Source organism: Mustela erminea, chromosome 16, assembly GCF_009829155.1.
Source record: "Mustela erminea isolate mMusErm1 chromosome 16, mMusErm1.Pri, whole genome shotgun sequence".
NCBI lineage: Eukaryota > Metazoa > Chordata > Mammalia > Carnivora > Mustelidae > Mustela > Mustela erminea.
Genome location: NC_045629.1, coordinates 42,680,263 through 42,697,949, shown reverse-complemented (window position 1 = coordinate 42,697,949; position 17,687 = coordinate 42,680,263). Strand labels below are relative to the sequence as shown.

The 17,687-nt window shown below is 42.1% G+C and overlaps 1 long non-coding RNA gene across 1 annotated transcript; it reads left to right on the top strand.

Annotated features, from left to right (window-relative positions):
• Nucleotides 1–438: 438 nt before the first annotated feature.
• LOC116575242 lies at nucleotides 439–16,096 on the top strand. Its single transcript, XR_004279669.1, has 3 exons — nucleotides 439–495; nucleotides 13,288–13,413; nucleotides 13,972–16,096. It is a non-coding gene; the product is annotated as an uncharacterized LOC116575242 (long non-coding RNA).
• The last annotated feature ends 1,591 nt before the right edge of the window (nucleotides 16,097–17,687 follow it).

Below are 17,687 nucleotides of genomic sequence, written 5' to 3'. Positions count from 1 at the left end.
AATTTTAATTAACGTAATAGGTCTAATTTCAGTTCTCTGTATAGTGGTTTCCTTTTGATTCAGGGAGGTGTTGAACATTATAATTCTCCCTTTTATAAGGGAAGAAAATCAGTTTTGCAGGCTGAGTTCTATACCCACAGTCCAACAATGAATTGTTCGTCACTGATTCAGGTTTTACAGGAGTGAAGATTTGGCCCTAATCATTTGAGCGAGTGGTGGTGAAATCAGTGACAGACTCACTTATCCCATTGAGTGACTTAGTTATGCGATATTCCCCATCACCCTACCCCAATCTGTTACCTCGTCTCTTTTTGTTTGGTGGTGGTTTAAGAGTTGTGGAAAGAACAAAGATCTGAGTATACGAAGGAAGCTTGTTAAGATAGTCCCTAGAAAATATTGTAACAAAAACAAAAATTCTACTGTTTTCATTTCTATGGTAGAGTGTTCCACCAAAGCTTGGCAAGCGCTTCAGTATTGTCACCATCCTCCTGGGAGGTAAGTAGTAGTATCTGTAAGTCACTGGTTTATTTAAATTTAGTTTTACATATGTATATATTTTTATGCCAAGAAGCTAGATGATGAAAGTAACACCTCCCCCCCAAAATACTGTATCCTGTGTTGTTCTGATGGCTGAGCATTTCAGGGCTTGAGCATCATACATAACATCCCACAAATTGCATTCCAGAGCTAGACTCCCGGGGAAGTAGAGTCTCCTTTAGCATCATAGATCTCTGATCACTTGTCCTGTGAATTTATCGTTTAAGATATTAGCAGGAGCTAGGGAGCCCTGGATACTTCAACACAAGCAGCTGTTAATTATAAATTGGCAGTCATTTGTATTTTACTAAAAACGTTGAGATGGCTCTCGAAGAATTTTTAGGAAGACATTAACCCCCTTTCATCTCCATGTCTGATTTCTACATTTGCTACCTTCTTTCCCCCCAAAGAATGCCTACCTACTCTCCCTTCAGAGTCCTATCAAGCTTGTAAAGCCAATAAAATATCTTTTCGGAGGAAGCCAATATGTACTTGAAGGAATTAGGGTTGGCCTGGGAGATGGAATGCTGGTGTTATAGCATATTAGTTCTGTTAAATACGAGTAGGATGAGTGTTCTGTATATTGCTCTGCAATAAAATATCTGGGCATGTGTACGCATGTGTGCAAAGGCAGTACACTTAACACAGGAAGCTGGTGGCACTTGTCAGGTGGTGTTTATCCCGGTAACACGGACACAAAATAGAAGACGAGCAAGGACCATAGATTTTCCTCTAGAAGCTGGGCATACCAGTACAGTGTAAGATCTGTTTCTTACGTTCAAGCCTGTCTTTTATTTTGTTTACACAACAAAGTTATTATGCTAATTACATGGTAATATGCTGCCCCCAAGGACTTTCTACATTGGGTAGCGTCTACTTGAGGATGCAGATTTGGAGCCAATATGTGATTATTACTGTTTCAACATGATATGATCAGAATGACAGTTTCGCCTTCTTAAGGGAGTCCTCACTGAACTCTTTTCCTGCCGAATGTGGGGCTTAACAATGAATAGAAGGAACAATCCAGGAGAGTTTAGGGGATATTTTTTCATGTCGCTTTAAAAGAATGTGGAGCTGGACAGCATTTCGTACTAAAGAGTCAGGTCTAAGTCTGTGTGCACGTGCGTGTGTTTGTGTGTGTGTGTACGCACACAAGTGGGAAGCTCTTTCTGATACGTGTGCAACCTCACTAGGGGGAGCTCTTGGCCGGCTGTTCAGAGGCTTGACCATTGTCTGTAGGAGACAATTTTTCTTTGTTTGAAAATTTACAAATCATCAATGAAAATGCCATAGAGAGAGCAAAAGCTCTGGAGCTAAGTCACTGGCTCCCAGTTTTGCCTTAAGGTGGGGCTGGTGGTGGTGATGTATCTGTCCCCCTTGCCCGTTGCCCAGTGATTATTTTTCTCCCTCCCAGCATGTAACAGATTTTAGAGCTACTGTAAACATTTCTTTTCACCCAGAGATATTCTTTGCAGCCCATCCCTTCTGAAAGGCTCGCCACTGAAGCTGGGTGGTCACAGTGAAAAAGTTTACATTTACAAAACCTTTTCTTTTCAATATGAACTCAGATCAATTCATTCAATGATGATAGAAACATGATTTTTGTGAATGACGTGAGAAAGACTGGCTTACCAATTGGAAACTTGATTGCAAAGGCACCTGATTAGACAGTCATTGGGAAAAAATGATCAGCTGAAGAGACAGAGAAAATATTTGAAAATCTCTATAATGTAATCATTTGGGGTGAGGGGAAGGGATATATCAGGCCTAAGGTAATGCTGACCCTGCCTTGAACAATTTTAAGACAATTTTATTGTCCTTATTCTTCCAGTGTTCTCCCTCTACCCCTCCCCAGATTTTTTTTTTTTTTTTGTCTTTTTAAATTGGAGGGAAAAAAAAATAAAGCAAAGTGCTTCTTTCCCTACCATGTTCCTTCCCTTTTTTCTCCACTCTAATGACATTTGGCAGGCTCGGCTGTGTAATGCTTGACTGGTTTTATTGTTGTCTGTTCCCAGTGGGGAATAGTTGACACTGCTCTCTGTTTTCAATTGATATCCATTTTCAACAATATTGCTTTCTATTAGATTCCTGCACAGTTTGTGCCAAGCAAACTGAATATTTACTGGGCTGACCTCAAAGCCTTCAAATCAACAAACACTAGAATAAGCAAAATATGCGTTTTTTAAGATCAAATGTTTTCAAATGCTCCTTTCAAAATTATTATTTTTAAATGCACTGTGAACTGCAGATTAAAGGATATTATATTGCCACGTCTGTCAGCCCATTCTTATTTATTTATTTTCACACATTAAATAATGGGATTAAACATTGAAAGAATAGTTGCATACACTTACCTAGGCAAGGTTAAAAGCAGTTCAATTTTTCCATACTTAGCAATCCCTTCTTTTAAGCAATAAAGCATGTTTGCTCATTGCTTTTTAATGTCGACATTGTTAATAGTATCCTGTTGAGCTGAGTGAAGACAGACAACCATTTCGAGGCTTCCTCAGTGGTCAGGGGCTCTGTGTTAGAACTGAGGGGTGGAAGATGGAATTTTGTCATAAAGAAAGCCAAATAGCCAGTGAATTCCATGAATTTTTAAATATCGTTCTTTCCGTTTGCTAAGCGAAGTTTTGAGAATCTTAATTGTAGACCCTACATGCATCACTGTGTGTGTGTGGCTGCAGTTGGTTGCTATGTTGGAGAGAAAGGGGTTTTGTCTAGGGAGATAAATCAAGAAAAGAAGTAAAAAGTAGAAAAGGATTGTAGAAGAAAAGAATCAAACCTACTTGTAGTAGAAAAGAATCAAACCTACTTCGTTACTTTTAAAAGGGCTTGATCATGTATACGAAAGTTGAAACAAACCATTACAGATAGTTCATTGGTCAGGTTGAAGCAGCTACGGGTAATTCAGCCAAAGAAGCCTGCACAGTGAGGCGGACCGCGACAGAGTTAAGAAATGCCACAGCCAAAATACACATGTTCAAATGATATCTTGACCACCAAACCCTCATGTTGCAGAAGATAGAACCATTTTGCCAGCTCTAACAAATCCTAGGAAAAGAGTAGGAAGCCCGATTTCCCATTTACAAAGTTTTCTCCCCCTCTCGCTTCTTTCTATTTGCCTTCCTTTCTTTCATAAATATTTATTGAGCATCTACATTAGCAGCCTCATTTCTTTTCAGGCAGAGACCAATTTCCCTGTTACCATTTCTTGCACCCACACCCAAACCTGCCAGCTACTGGATGCCAAACACTTTCCCTACACGTTCTTTACCCCTCACGACGACCCCATGTGCTGACCCCTTTATTTTACAACGTCTCCAAGTATCTGGGTTTTATGGCTGAGACACACCAGAGCCTTCAGCCATCATCGGCCCCTTGAAGCGTCTTACTCAGAAACTGTGGTCGAGTGGAGAAGGTGCTGGTCCGGGCCCGGCAGGCCTGGTGGTTCTGGGAAAACCCCTTACTCAGCTTCATTTTTCACCATCTGCGTCTCAGTTTTTCTATTTGTAAACCAGGCATAATTAAAACTGTCCACTGGGCCTTTCACAGGCCTGTTGGGAGGATTAGCAAGCGGCTGCAAAGTTTCCTTAGGTCTTTGAAAGAGAGGTGTTACAAGAAATCCAAGGCAGGAGGCTTACATGCAAGGCGTTGTCTGCATTTACATGTAGACCTCCATTTTTTAAAATTAAATATGGCATTCTCTGGCTCTAAAGAGGAGCACAATTGATCGGCATGATCTCAATCGAAAATACGATTTTCATGGATTCCAGGAATGCCTGCAAGCTTGTGACTAGTATGGAACTAACATAATGGGACTGATGTGACCTTGGGTGTTCTGGACGGGTGTTCAGCAAACTTGGGTTCCCATTGAATGCTGTCACTAGCGGCTGTGTGAACCCTGGCAGGAGATTTCCCTCCCCCAGCTTCCTCACTTGCAAAAATAACACCCTTTCCCATCACCTCAAGGGGAGGAAAACTAAAGGATACTCGAATGTAGTCAGAATGATACCAAGCGTTATTTGCATGTAGTATGTGCTATTGGTGATTTTTGAAAATGGGACGACTTAGTCCCAAACTTTCTTCTCTGGCTAATTATAGTTGCATTAAAACAATGCAAGACGGATTCTTTGAAGAGTACAGAACCTCATCCTCCCCATTGTCCTTTCTGCAGCATTTTGTCATTAAATTTCAACTCTCTTTCTTGTTGAGTATTTAAGCAGCTACAAGACAGCTATTTCTCCAAATGCTTTGTTCCTAAAAAGTACCCTCAGATGGAAGATGCATTTCATTCTTGCAGAAAATAGCCATGACTTGTGACCCCAGTGTGTTTTCTCTCATGAAGCTTGTCCGGGAGTCTGCAGATAAAATATACAGTGTGTTAGCCGCACAAATGATTTTTTTAGGGTCCCCGAACCATCTTAACATTCTCACATCTATGACCATATTTCCCGAATGGCATCAGACTTCAGTTATGCTTTCCTTGAATTTCCCCTTTCCAAATGCAAATTATTGTTTATCAAAGCAGTGAGCATACAGATGACAAAAGAAAGACAATCGATTTCATTGAGATCTGTTGCTTTGGAGAATATTTCATTTAAGTTGGATTAGTAAGATGGAACTTCCGTTTTCTCTCTGTGAGTTGCAGAGCCGGCCTTGGGAAGGAGACCTGAAGCAAGGTCACTTGGAAGACTGACAGCCCAAAGGATCTGGGGTCATCTTGGTGATGGCTACAGTAGGTCCCTGGGTGTCAGTTCCTGGAAAGAAGAAAGGACTTAGGCAGGGACATAAAGGGTGGGAGAAATGACAAGGTGTCCCCTTAATTAGGTAAAGTGGGGTTAAAATGAGTCTCTCTATCCTAGAAGGGGAGACGAGACAAAACCAAAACCAAACCCACCATCGTTTTGCTTTTCAAAGCAGCGGAAGATGAGGTGGCGTGGGAGGAGAACCAATTCCAAACCATTTCTCCCTCCTTCTTTTTCATATGCCCTGAGCCTCCATTTCCCAGTCTGTCCAAGTGGAGGGATCAATCTGAGGCACGGGGCTGATTTCCATGGCAGGTCTCAGAAGGGTTTGGAATCCCCATGTTTCCCTACCAGGTTTTCAGAACCTGTGATGCTTCCATGGCCCATGGCCTGGAGTGTGCTATCATGTAATAGAAAGCTGCACAGCCTGTATGGGGTGGCACACAGTGGCAGACGTGGCCAGAGATGAAGGCTGTACGTGCGGAGGTGGCATTTTGAGGGCTCCGAGGGGAGATGTGTGCTGTGAGAGAGGCAGGGGTTAGAGCAGAAGTGAGGAGGTTAAGAGACTTGGCATAGAAGGGAGCCTGAGGGGGCCTGAAATGGGCATCACTGAGTCACATGCTAATTAAGGTGACTCCAAAAAGAGTCAAAAGAAAGGGTTACTGGGTTACCTTTAGGAATGCTGGAAGAAACAAATGAGATGGTAGATGTAAAAAGCATTTTGTCCAAATTATCAAATACTATGCAAACACAAAGGCGTGTTGGGGTTGAAGGTGACATGGGCACAGCTCCAGAAGCGGGGCGTTGTGGGGGTGGCCCGCAGGCATCTTCTGAAGTTTGCAGACATGGCACCCCTGCCCTGTCCTGGGTCATCAGGCTCATCTGTATCTGTGCTGCCAGGCTCTTCCCAGTACGCCTTGGTGGGTGCTGACCTCACTCGGAGCTCCCTTTATTAAGGGGAGGACTGTGAGCACTGAGCTCATGAAAAAAAACTGCTTAGGGATATAGAACTTTCTGGATAGAATCTCAGAACCTTAGCTCAGGAAGGTGCCCCTGCAGAGCACACCATTCGTGAATTGACTTGAGGAGAAAGAGGCGTACCTTAAGACATCCTCACAAAAGCAGAAAATGTTATCAGCTCAGAGACAGACACTGTAAAGACATAGTTTTAGCATCTGCAGTTGGTTGGATTTCTTAAAATGAAGAAAATCAAACCAGAGGCCTGCTTGTGGAGTTGAGGCATGATTGTATTTTTTGTTTTCTTAACTACATAAATCCATCAGGTGACAAAGAGGAGAGGGTAGTGGATTAGACAGAGAAGCTATGATTGAAGACTTGAAGGCAAGGTCAGCTAGAGATGCATTGATCACAGTCTCATTAGTCCTGGAACAGAAACAAAAATGAATTTGAAATGCAGGGAGGGAGTAGGGGAGGAGAGAAAAGGACCAAAGGGAAATATGTGTACATTTTCCAACAGTGTGATTCATAACACACGGATGAGCTCAGATAGTGAGAAACAATTCTTCGGTTAAATTCCTGACAGATAGATGAACCGGCGTAACATGTTTCTATCACCCACCCTCTTTCTCCTTGTCTTTCTAGTAAAGGACCCTGAAATAACTCCTGTAAGGATTAGTAATGTTGCCAGGCTGCAAAATATATTTCCAAATCAGATCAGATGCAGTAAGAGTGCTGAGAAAGATGGGCAATTGGAGATATTGGGACACTGTTAACTATTGGCAAGTCATTTCTCCAATTTGGATATTAAGAAGTCTGTATTAGCTGTAGAAGAGATGTATAAAAGAGCCGGTTGCATATTTCACTCAACTGGGAGTGAAGCTGATCAGAAAATTTAATATTAGGGGATGCAGAATAATTGGCACAAAATAAAAGTAACTTATGAAAAACTTAAATTTAGTCTTCAAGGCCTTCATCAGCTGCCTCACTGTCCTGTGTCTTGTCAGACTGCATCCCTCGTTATTTTTCATTTGCTTAGAAAGTCTAGTTTTATTCCTCACACAAATCTTCCTTTTCCTGCCCACTACATTCTTTCTCTGCTCCCACGATTTCCTGTGTCTGCTTTGTTGATTGCCTTTTGTTCTAGTCCCATGACATCCTTCCAGATCTGGTGGGAAGCTTTCTTAGGTCTCCTTGAGGAATTCTGGGGTTCAGGGGAGTCTGCTAATGAAAAAAGTCTCTTCCCCACCTGAGTTCTGAACCTGTTGAGAGGTAGACAGAAACATGACAGAGAACCCACATGCCATCTTTACTCTGAGAAGGCTGGAGAATGTGGCCAGCGGATCTCATAATCAAGAATTGGAAGGACATACCCACCCCACCACAGGCTGAGGTGGCCCACTGCAGAGATGCACCCTGAGGGAGAGGCAGAATGTGTGCTATGGGTGGGATGCTTCCCTCCCAAGAGAAGGAGGAAGGGACAGAGCTATGTAGACTGACATCCTTATCCCAAGTTGCTTCTCTTCCAGTTCCTGTTTGGCCAACTCTAGCCTGGAATCAGAGAGAGGGGAGGGATTCCAGGAAAGGTCATTCTCAGCTTAAACAAGCTAATGATAGAACAATCCAGCACAGGCAATACCTTGGTAACTTGGCATTATATATAACATACGATTATGTACATTATATGTAATACATGTAATATAAGCTATTATGAACAAATCTCAGATAGTAGGAAAATCAGAGAGAAGAAAAAGAAAAAATACACACCACACATATATATTCATACAAAATTAAGAAAGAAATATTAGTAAGCATTACAGTCCTCTTTTCTGCAACTGGCCACACATCGTTGCTGCACATAAAACTTCTTCCTTTCTGTGATCGTGCCTTATTCCTTTTGCCCCAAGCAAGTCCTTCAACTCATCATGGTTCTTGTCTGATGGTGGCTGGGGGATCTAGCCTGTCACTCCTCAGGGGTCTGTGCTATTAGCTGTCCCACCTATAGACTACCGTTGCAGTTTTCTGTTTCCTTTGTCATAGAGCCTTGGGAGTATTAAGAGGCCTCTGATCCCATTGTGTAGTAGACTAGTAGAATAAAAAAAACACTTGGTCTTTGTCTCTGGTTCTTGGCAGAGAGCTCCTAAAACCCTTGGGATTTCCTGAAGGATAAGGGTTAGATAGTCTGTCATTTGGTCTAATGAAGAGACTCTTGGTAGCCCCCCAGATAGCTTCAGGATAGGGGCTGGTCATCAGAGGAGATAGTCATGTGACTAGAGAGGGGTGAAGGGGATGGAGATTGAGTTAATAATCACCAATGGCCAACAATTTAATCAGTTATGCATATGTAATGACGCCTCTGGTAAAAATCCTTCAATGCTGGGATTTGGGGAGTTTCTGAATTTGTACATGTACACGCACAGGTAGGGTAGCGCGTCCCAGCTCCATAGGGACAGAGGCTCCTGCATTCAGGATCCCTCTGAACACTGCCTTATGTGCCTTTTCATCTAGCTCTTTATTCATATCTATTATAACAAACTATAATAGTAAGTATCAAATTTTCCTGAGTTCTATCATTCATCCTGATATATTATTGAAACTGAGGAGGGTGCTTATGGGAAGGAACCCCCAACTTTGTGATTGAGTTGGACAGAATCATGGGTAACCCAAGGACCCAATACTTGCAATTGGCATCTAAAATGGGAGCAGTCTTATGGGAAAGTCCTTAAACATGTGAAGTCTGACACTAACTCAGATAGGTAGTGTAGTAATTGAGTTGGATTGTAGGACACTCAGTTGTGTCAGAGTTGGTTGGTGGGAGGAAGGAAAACTTTCAAGTAGCAAACCAATTTCCTTTTGATAGACTCAGTCACCCCAACCAATAAAGGAACCTCCTTCTTTGATGATTGGTTTCCTGATGTGAAGAGCCCAAGTGGCCGGGTGGTCATCTCAGCTTCCAGTGTAATGAAATGTGTGTGTATGTGCGTGTGTGTGTGTGTGTGTGTGTGTGTGTGCATTCCTCCTTAACAGCAAAGAATTCTAACCCAGCAAAGCCCAAAATTGTGAGGATGGGAAGTAAAAATTTTACTAGGAGAGGATAGCGATAATGTAAGGGTCACTTTTATTTCCATCCTTTGATTCTTGGGCTCCTGAATCCTGTCTGTGGAAGAAACAATATGATACAGAAGTCACTAACCTGTCATTTGTTCTAATGAAGGGACTCTTGGTAGTCCCTGTACAGCATCCTGGAGGGGGCCACAAAAGGAGTGGGGCTACTCCATGGAAACCCTGTGTCTTCAAAGGCCTTCCTACCATTCTGTCAAGCCTCAGAGAGATGAGGACCATGATAAATCCAGTGAAGTCCATGGGCATAAGCCCATGACCTACTTCATTTGCTGAAAAATTAATTCTCTTGTCAAGGGTGATGTTGGGTAGAGTAGTATGATAGCAAATAAGGCATTCTGCAAGTTCATGGATGGTAGTTTTGGATGGTACATGGATGGTAGTTCATTTAAATTATGGGAAGTGAAGGCCAATCCATATTCAGAGTGTCAACTCCATGAGAACAAAGCGCTTCCCCTAATGGAAAGACATGAAAGACCACATGGAAGTGGGCCAATGTCATCTATCAACCTGCTGTGAGATGGCTGGTGGTTGGGCCAGAAAACGGTGCCGTATCTGGTGCTCCGTGTTGATTGCTGTGTTGATGGGTTACATATCCAGATCATCACGCCATCGGGTCCAACACGAATTGTTGGCCTACAGGTCTATGAGCCCATAAATGTGTTCTGTTACTACTTTTTAAGGTAGTTTGTTGTACATCAAAGGCTGAACTTAAACAGAAATTGGTGCTGAGAAATGTGGTGCCACCATCTCCAAAAACCTAAACACATGGCACTGGTTTTGTTTCAAGATCATTGGCAAAACTGCTGCGTGTGGTAACTCAGAAGTTAGGAAATGTAACTAATAAGCTTGTGGATCCGATTAAGAAGAATTTCAGGCGGTGTTGAATATATAAGAGAAGAAAGGAATGAAGTAAAGAAAACCATGCGGTTTGCAAGCAGAAAGTAGAGGAAATATAGAGGGTCTCTAGACTTTCTAAATCCAAAAATACAATAGTTTCTCAGGGCCCCTGGATGGCTCAGTGCGTAAAGCATCTGCCTTCGGCTTAGGTCATTATCTCAGGGTTCTGGGATCAAGCCCCACATCGGGCTCCCTGCTCAGTGGGAAGTTTGGTTTTCCCTCTCCCTCTGCCCCTCCCCACCCACTCACGCTCTCTGTTTCTCAAATAAGTAAATAAAATCTTTAAAAGTATGTCTTTGAGCAGAAAGCAGTATGAGAAAAGCTATTTATCAGTAAACAACGGCTATTCCTTATAGTAATAGGTACCTGACGGGATTCCTGAATTGCTACGGACCAATGATTCCTGTTGACTTCCCACTTCTCCTGTTTTTGAATGGAAATATTTATCATGATTATGTGATTGCTGTCTCAATGTTGTATGTTGGATATATGGGGAGAGGGAGCAAATACGTATGTCTGTGTAGTACACAGATTTCTGGATTAAGAGGAATCATATGCATGAAGCTGTACCTAAGAGACCTCATCCACATCGAGACCATCCACATCTGGATACAGTTCTTAAGATGTTGGACTCTGAGTATGTGATAAAATTACATGATATTTGTCAGCAATCTTGGAAGTGAGTGAATTCATTTGACATGTAGGAGATGTACAAGTAATTATAGTTAGTGGGTGATTGTGGTAGATGAAATATGGCCACAAATTCTTTGCTGCTTATTCCATAAAGAGATGGAGTGGGTTTCTCTACGTCTTGAATTGTGGCTGGCTCATGACTTCATTCAGCCAAAACACCTGAATCTAAGCCTTCAGAGACCTTGCTGCCGCCATCTTGCTTTCTTGGAGTAAGTCTATTCTGAAAAAGCCTGCCCTCTCTTTCCTGTGGAGAGAGAGGCCTGCCAACCCCAAACTTGCCAGGTGTCCCAGCTGAGGCCCCAGACAGAGGAGTGGGCTCATCAGACCCTACCTAGGGCAAAGACAAAGTGTCTCAGCTGAGCCCAGCCCAAATCTTCAACTCACACAACTGAGAGAAAATAAATGATTATTTTGAGCCATAGGTTTTTGAGGTGGTCCATTACCAGGAAAAATCCAGTTTTGTGGCTTCCTATAGAAGTTTTCTGTCTTTCTGCTGAGACTGTAGAAACCTTGAGGGCAGTAACTGCATTTCATGATTTTTTTGATGTCTAAAACCCTTAGCACAGGGTTGGGTACAGACTGATACTATGTGAATGCTTTTTATGTGCTTGAAGCTATTATTGCTCTGTTTGGAAAGACAGAATTTAAAAGTAAAAGAATATCAGAAGAAAAAGTTTAGGCTAGCTTATGCATGTCACAGGGTTCACTGCTCCCCTCTGCCTCCTTTTTTCCCCTGACAAGGGGAAGGGGTTTGGTCTTTAACCATTGGTCTTCAGGATCAGGGGGAACCAGATTTTTTTCATCTATTTTTGTTAGGCTCTCAATGGGTAGTAAAGAAGTGTCCACTGCTTAAAGAGGTGACGATATAAATAGATAAAGAAAACAACCAAATTTTTTGGAAGTGGGGAGTGTTGGCCCCAAACTGAATCTTTGAGCTAATGTCCATGGACATTACCGGGCCCAATAACCAAAGCAGATGAGTTGAAAGCAAGCCTGTAAGAGTCAGAACAATTGCCTGGAATCATCTTGCTTCCTTCCTGATCTGATTCTGCTCTGCTCCTGTTTCCCCCTGGATCCTGACCTCTGGCTTGCTTTGCCATTTACAACCTACTCACTCTTCCCTTTGAACTGGCATTGCTATTAAGTATTCCTGGCTTGGGCTGTTAGCAATTCTTATGCGTGATGGCCTAGGTTCACCTTTGGATCTTTCCACTTAGAGTTGTCATAGATAAGCTGCTATGACCTAATTTCAGCTCCTCATGGAGTGACCATCCAGAGATGCTGCAGGAACGAGCCAAGATGTGGAGGAGGACCTCACGGACACTGACTTCACATCAGCTGCTGTCTGGTCTTGGAGGTAGTTGGCTAATGGCAGAAAGAGAAAGAAGTAAGATATACTGCTACCATTTAAAAACTAGAGATGAAAAAATTTCCTCAACGGAATTATCGTGTAACATAGACAATGCATTTTCTCTTGCTGGAGGTTTTTTGTGTTCGTTTGTTTGTTTGTTTGTTTTTAAATCTTTTATTTATTTATTTGTTAGAGAGAGAGAGGCAGCACGATAGTGAGCACAGCAGGCAGAGTGGCAGGCAGAGGGAGAAGCAGGCTCCCCACTGAGCAAGGAGCCCTATGTGGGACCACATCCTAGGATCCTGGGATCATGACCTGAGCCCAGGACAGCTGCTTAATCGACTGAGGCACCCAGGTGTCCCTCTCTTGCTGGAGTTTCGAGAGGGGTTCCCAGGCTGTGCTCGCCTTAGAAAACAGCAGGTGTCTGGAGAGCTCTGCCGAGGGCTCCTGCCCTGTGCCCACCAGACAGCTCTGCTTCATTCTGCTTCATTCTTCAATGTGGGCGATGCATAGAAGGATCCTGTAAAAGGATTCCGCTGGCTTAGAGAATCCACTGTAAGGCTTGGATGTGAGTTCACATCATCTTCATTTCTTAATAAGACTCGTGTGAGAGCTCCTCATGAGAAACTTGCTCAGGAAATGTCTGCTGGCCGACTAACTGAGTATCTCTTCACCCTAAGAACAGCAGAGTTACTTTAAAAGTCACGTTGTGACTTTTATTTTATTTATTTATTTATTTTAAAAAAGATTTTTATTTCTTAGACAGAGAGATCATAAGTAGGCAGAGATGCAGGCAGAGAGAGAGGGAGAAATAGGCTCCCTGCTGAGCAGAGAGCCCAACGCAGGGCTCACTCCCCGGACCCTGAGATCATGACCTGAGCCGAAGGCAGAGGCCTAACCCACTGAGCCACCCAGGCACCACTTTGTTGTGACTTTTAATTTTGCAACAATAGTATTTGTTCCCTTTATGCTTATTTAAAGATCACCCATGAATCTCGAACGTGATAGCTACCAGAAATGTGGGTGGGCAAAGTCAGCAAGTGATAACACTGCCTTTCTGTGTATGAGGCCTCATTAATACTTCAGTATTCATCTGAAGACAGAAGGGTATGTGTCCCCCAATCCCCTGGCCTCCCATTATGTTTTTGCTTGATTACTGCAGGTGTGCAGAAGTCTTTTCCGTGTGAAGCCACATGTCTCTGCATAGGAGTTTGGGGTTTGGGAGTGCATTTATCAAATGCATGCCAGCTTCTGCAAAACTCCCTAAGAAAATTGTAGAACACCTGCATACTAATGGTTTTTATTGTTGGAATTATTTTATTGCACAATCAAAAACCTACAATCATATGGAAACATGCTACATGACTCCAAGTACAGAAATTGGCTGTGAACTTCACTGCTGACACATTATTCCTTGTAATTAAACTTTTACTTTTATTTCACCTATTTTATCCAATAAACAGGGAAAGAAAATAAAACATATGGAGGGAACTGCGGGATGTTGTGGTTTATCCCATGTTTTGGTATTTTTAGCTGTTCCCACTGAAACTAAAGGCTTGAAATTCATACTCGAAGTGTTTAAAGAAAATAATTCATTAGTTAAAGAATATTGAAAAGCTAGCTATATATTTAGGTTGAAATCTTCTCTGTTTCCTTGTCTTGCAGAAAGTAACAGACCACAGTTGCCTGTGTTTTCTTTCCTCTTCCAAACCACTTCTGCTCCAAAGACCATGAACCTGAACTGAAGAAACGACTCTTTCCTGCTGGCGTGAGATAATTCAGTCTCCATGATGTCTTAATCCTGGGCCTCCCTTAATTGACTTCTAACTGTGCTGAACTGTGGCTGCTAGGAGTTGCAATGTGGATCGCAATTTACAAGGCACTGGAATCGTTTCTCGTCCTCAAATTAGTCCTGAGTTGTACTGGAGAAAGATTAAAAAAAAAAAAAATGAAGGTTTACCTTGCTGGCTGTCTTGCCATCTCAAGTGAGACTGCTTTAGCATCTCAGAATGGATAGTTGCCTTTTAACAACTTAGTTAGGGACAAAAAGGAAAGAGCATTAGGGCTGCCAATACCTTGTCAATTTTGTCTTAATAGAGTTGCCTCACGTGGCTTATCTTGTCCAGGGGGACTGAAGAGCTCCTAATATTCTAAGATATTCATGAGGGAGTGATGATTATTTTTAAGCTCTGTTCTGTGGGGATCCAATATAAGGATCACCTTTTCCTTTCCCATGAATGTCATTGGGATACATTTATTAATTAAGAAGTGTCCTAGATCTTCACACAGGGGTTGGAGAGGTAGGGGGAAGAAATTTATTTTTCCTATGGCCCCTTATGGCCATTTAACATTTATTTCTACCTATCCTACCTAGGTTCTTCCTTTCCTCCTTGGGACCCCCAGCTTGGAAAGTCATGATATATGTACATATATACACCAGTGAGTATAGATGCTCTGTTAACTCTTGGGATAAATAAGATATGCTAGAGTCTTCAAAGAATTCACAGCCCAAGGGGGAGATAGGTTCATAAATGATAGTGATATAATTTTAACGGATACACAGAGAGTGAAGAGTGTTTATGGGAGCAGAGAGGAAGGACACCTCTCATTGGGGCTGAAGGAGTAAAGGGTGGTTTTCTGGAAGAGAGGACAAAGGAATCAGCTCTTAAGGATGAGTTGGAATCAGTTCCATGTGACACTGGAATGAAGTTGGGGCATTTGGGGGTAGTTGATCATGCCAGGAGGTAGGTATGAGTGGTCCTCTATGCAATGGCAGTGGGCTTGAACTTCAAGTAGAGGATAGGGAGGCTCTTAAGCAGGGAGTGAAACTGGTCAGATTTGTGCCTTCTGTATGTCATTTAGGCAGCTAGGCACAGGATGAATTTGAGCATAGCAAAACTAAAGCTGGAGGTCAGACAGGAGGCTATTCCAGTGGTCTGGAAGAAAGTCCTGAATTACGGTGGTGATAGCAAGATGGTGAGGGGTTAGAGTTGAGAGATAGCTCATAGATTAAACTGGAAGGAGTTGGGCTAAGTTCATAGAAGGTGACTCAGAGGTTCATTAATTCTTCAGAATGGTCACAGAAACTACTGAGGGTTATGGGTGGGCATTCGAGTATGAAATCAAGTGTCATAAGAATTCTATGAAGTCTGGTCCTTCTCATTCTCAGGATCCTTTAGACATTGTGGGATAACTGTGATGGAGAACTGAGGATGACTGGGGCTGGGACGATTGGGACCTGACTAGTTTTCAGTTAAGCCTAGGATTTGCATTTCTCAATGTTTCCCGACTGAGAGCACTATCTTTTGTCATGGGAATGCCCTTTAGCTCCTCGAATGATTCCTCAGAGCTTTTAGGAGAAAACCAGCATCCTGGGCTTAGTACTCAAGATCCTGTAATGGTCTGTCCCCATCTTCTTTCTCCTCTCATACCACTTTCCAGAGGGGCATTCTTTCTCTGTGCCTTGCCATTCTGGCCATTTAATAATCATGGACCTTTGCAAATGTTGTTCCTTCTTCTGAGGTTTTGTCCCACAGTTTTGCATCCCAGTATCTTTTACTCACCTTCAAAAAGTGTCCTGGAGATCTTACTAGACAGTAAGGTAGACTTGAAGGGAAAGAACAGCATTTATGTGTACATAAATGTATATTTATTTTTAGTGGTTAGCTCAGTGCTTAGCAAAGAGTTTTGAATGAATATGTGTAGGTATTTCTCTTGTCCTATTATCAGGCTCAGATTGTCAGCAATTTTTAAGTTATAACAATCGCTTAAAATACCCAGCAATAAAACATTTTGGGAAAAAATTGAGTATGTGACAATGATTTTTAAAATGTAAAATGGTCTACCAGAGTATATTATTATTGTAATGAATGCCATGTTTATCTATTCACTCATTCAGCTGATACTTATCTGGGAAACTATGAACAAAGCACAAATAGAACAGGTATGTCATGCCAAGGACACTCACCTGATTGATGTCCAGATCTTTGGAGGACTAGAAGTTCAGGAATCATATTGAGTGTTTTACTGACCTTTGCATATTATGGAGCACTAAGTGTGGCTGGGATGGTGAAAAGCACTAGGTCTCCTGGAAGGGGATCTGAGCTCTGACAAGCTGAGTAAAACACCTCTCTCGCTTTCAGTGGGCTCACCTGTAAAGCCTGGATAAAGGCACACACCTCCAGTGTTGTTATGCAATTCAATGAGAGGATGGGAGCTAATGTGAGGTTGGATAATTTGGCACCGGGGCCAGCTTTATGAACATGTGAACCATGCAGCTGCACAGGGTCTTATCCTTGACTTAATGCCCTGTTGTCGCCATTTTTGAATTCTCCGTAATTAGTGAACCAGAGGCCTCACATTTTCATTTTGCTCTGGGTCCCTGAAATTGTGTAGCTAGTTCTGCCTGACATACAATAGGCACATAACAGTACTCTCAAAAGAGCCCTAAATTCTTAACCTGAGATTATAAGGAAAGCTGAGGGGCCACTTCCAATGAGCGTTGGGCTTTGATGATCCCTTCACTTTGCCCTTCCACTGAGGGCATGCTGTCGCTCCTTCTATTCTCATACTTGCTTCCTGAAGAGTATATAGATTTTTCAATTCTGCCATCCACTTTTTCTCATTTAGTTAAAAAATCCATACTGAGATCATTCTTTTATCTTAACTACTATTTTTATCCCCCACCTGCCCCCTCTCCCTACCAAGATAAACACATTGGCCACCAGCTGTACAGAAAATAAAAAATGCAAATTCCTTTTTGATTCCATCAAGGTTTGAGTTGCAGGGTTTTTTGTTTTTTGGGTTTTTTTCAGTGTTAAAAATGTCAGAAAATGTAATTTTTTTTTTTAAACCAAGTCACTGAGATAGTTTGAGTTTTGGCATCTACCATATAACTTTAAGATTTTAATATCTTTGTTGACCATAAACTGACTATGAGTTTTGCTCTGATGAGAATTACTTGTGCCCAAAAGCTACACTGGGTTGAAACATTCTACCACAGTAATCCCTATGGATTAAAGCATATTGAAGTACAACCATGGGAAATAGAATGCTTCTTTTAAACCACTGAGCCAACAAATGAGGTCATTTGATGCTGAGAGACTGTGAATGTCCACAGAGAGGTTAGCTCACTGGTAACATGAAGCTGGTTTGGGCTGACCTATCCCTTAGTTGGTGGTAGGAATACCCGGATTTCTTTCTTTCTTTTTTTTTTTTTTGTAATCATTCCCCTTTTGCTTTTTGTCCTTCCAAGTTACAAGCTGTAAAATAGACTAAAAGGTGGTTGAATCTCCACATAGTTAAAACTAAGTCAACTTTGTACAGACTATTTCCTTTTAAATTTGCTGTCTAAATGCCTCGATAGCAAGTTAAAAATGGCA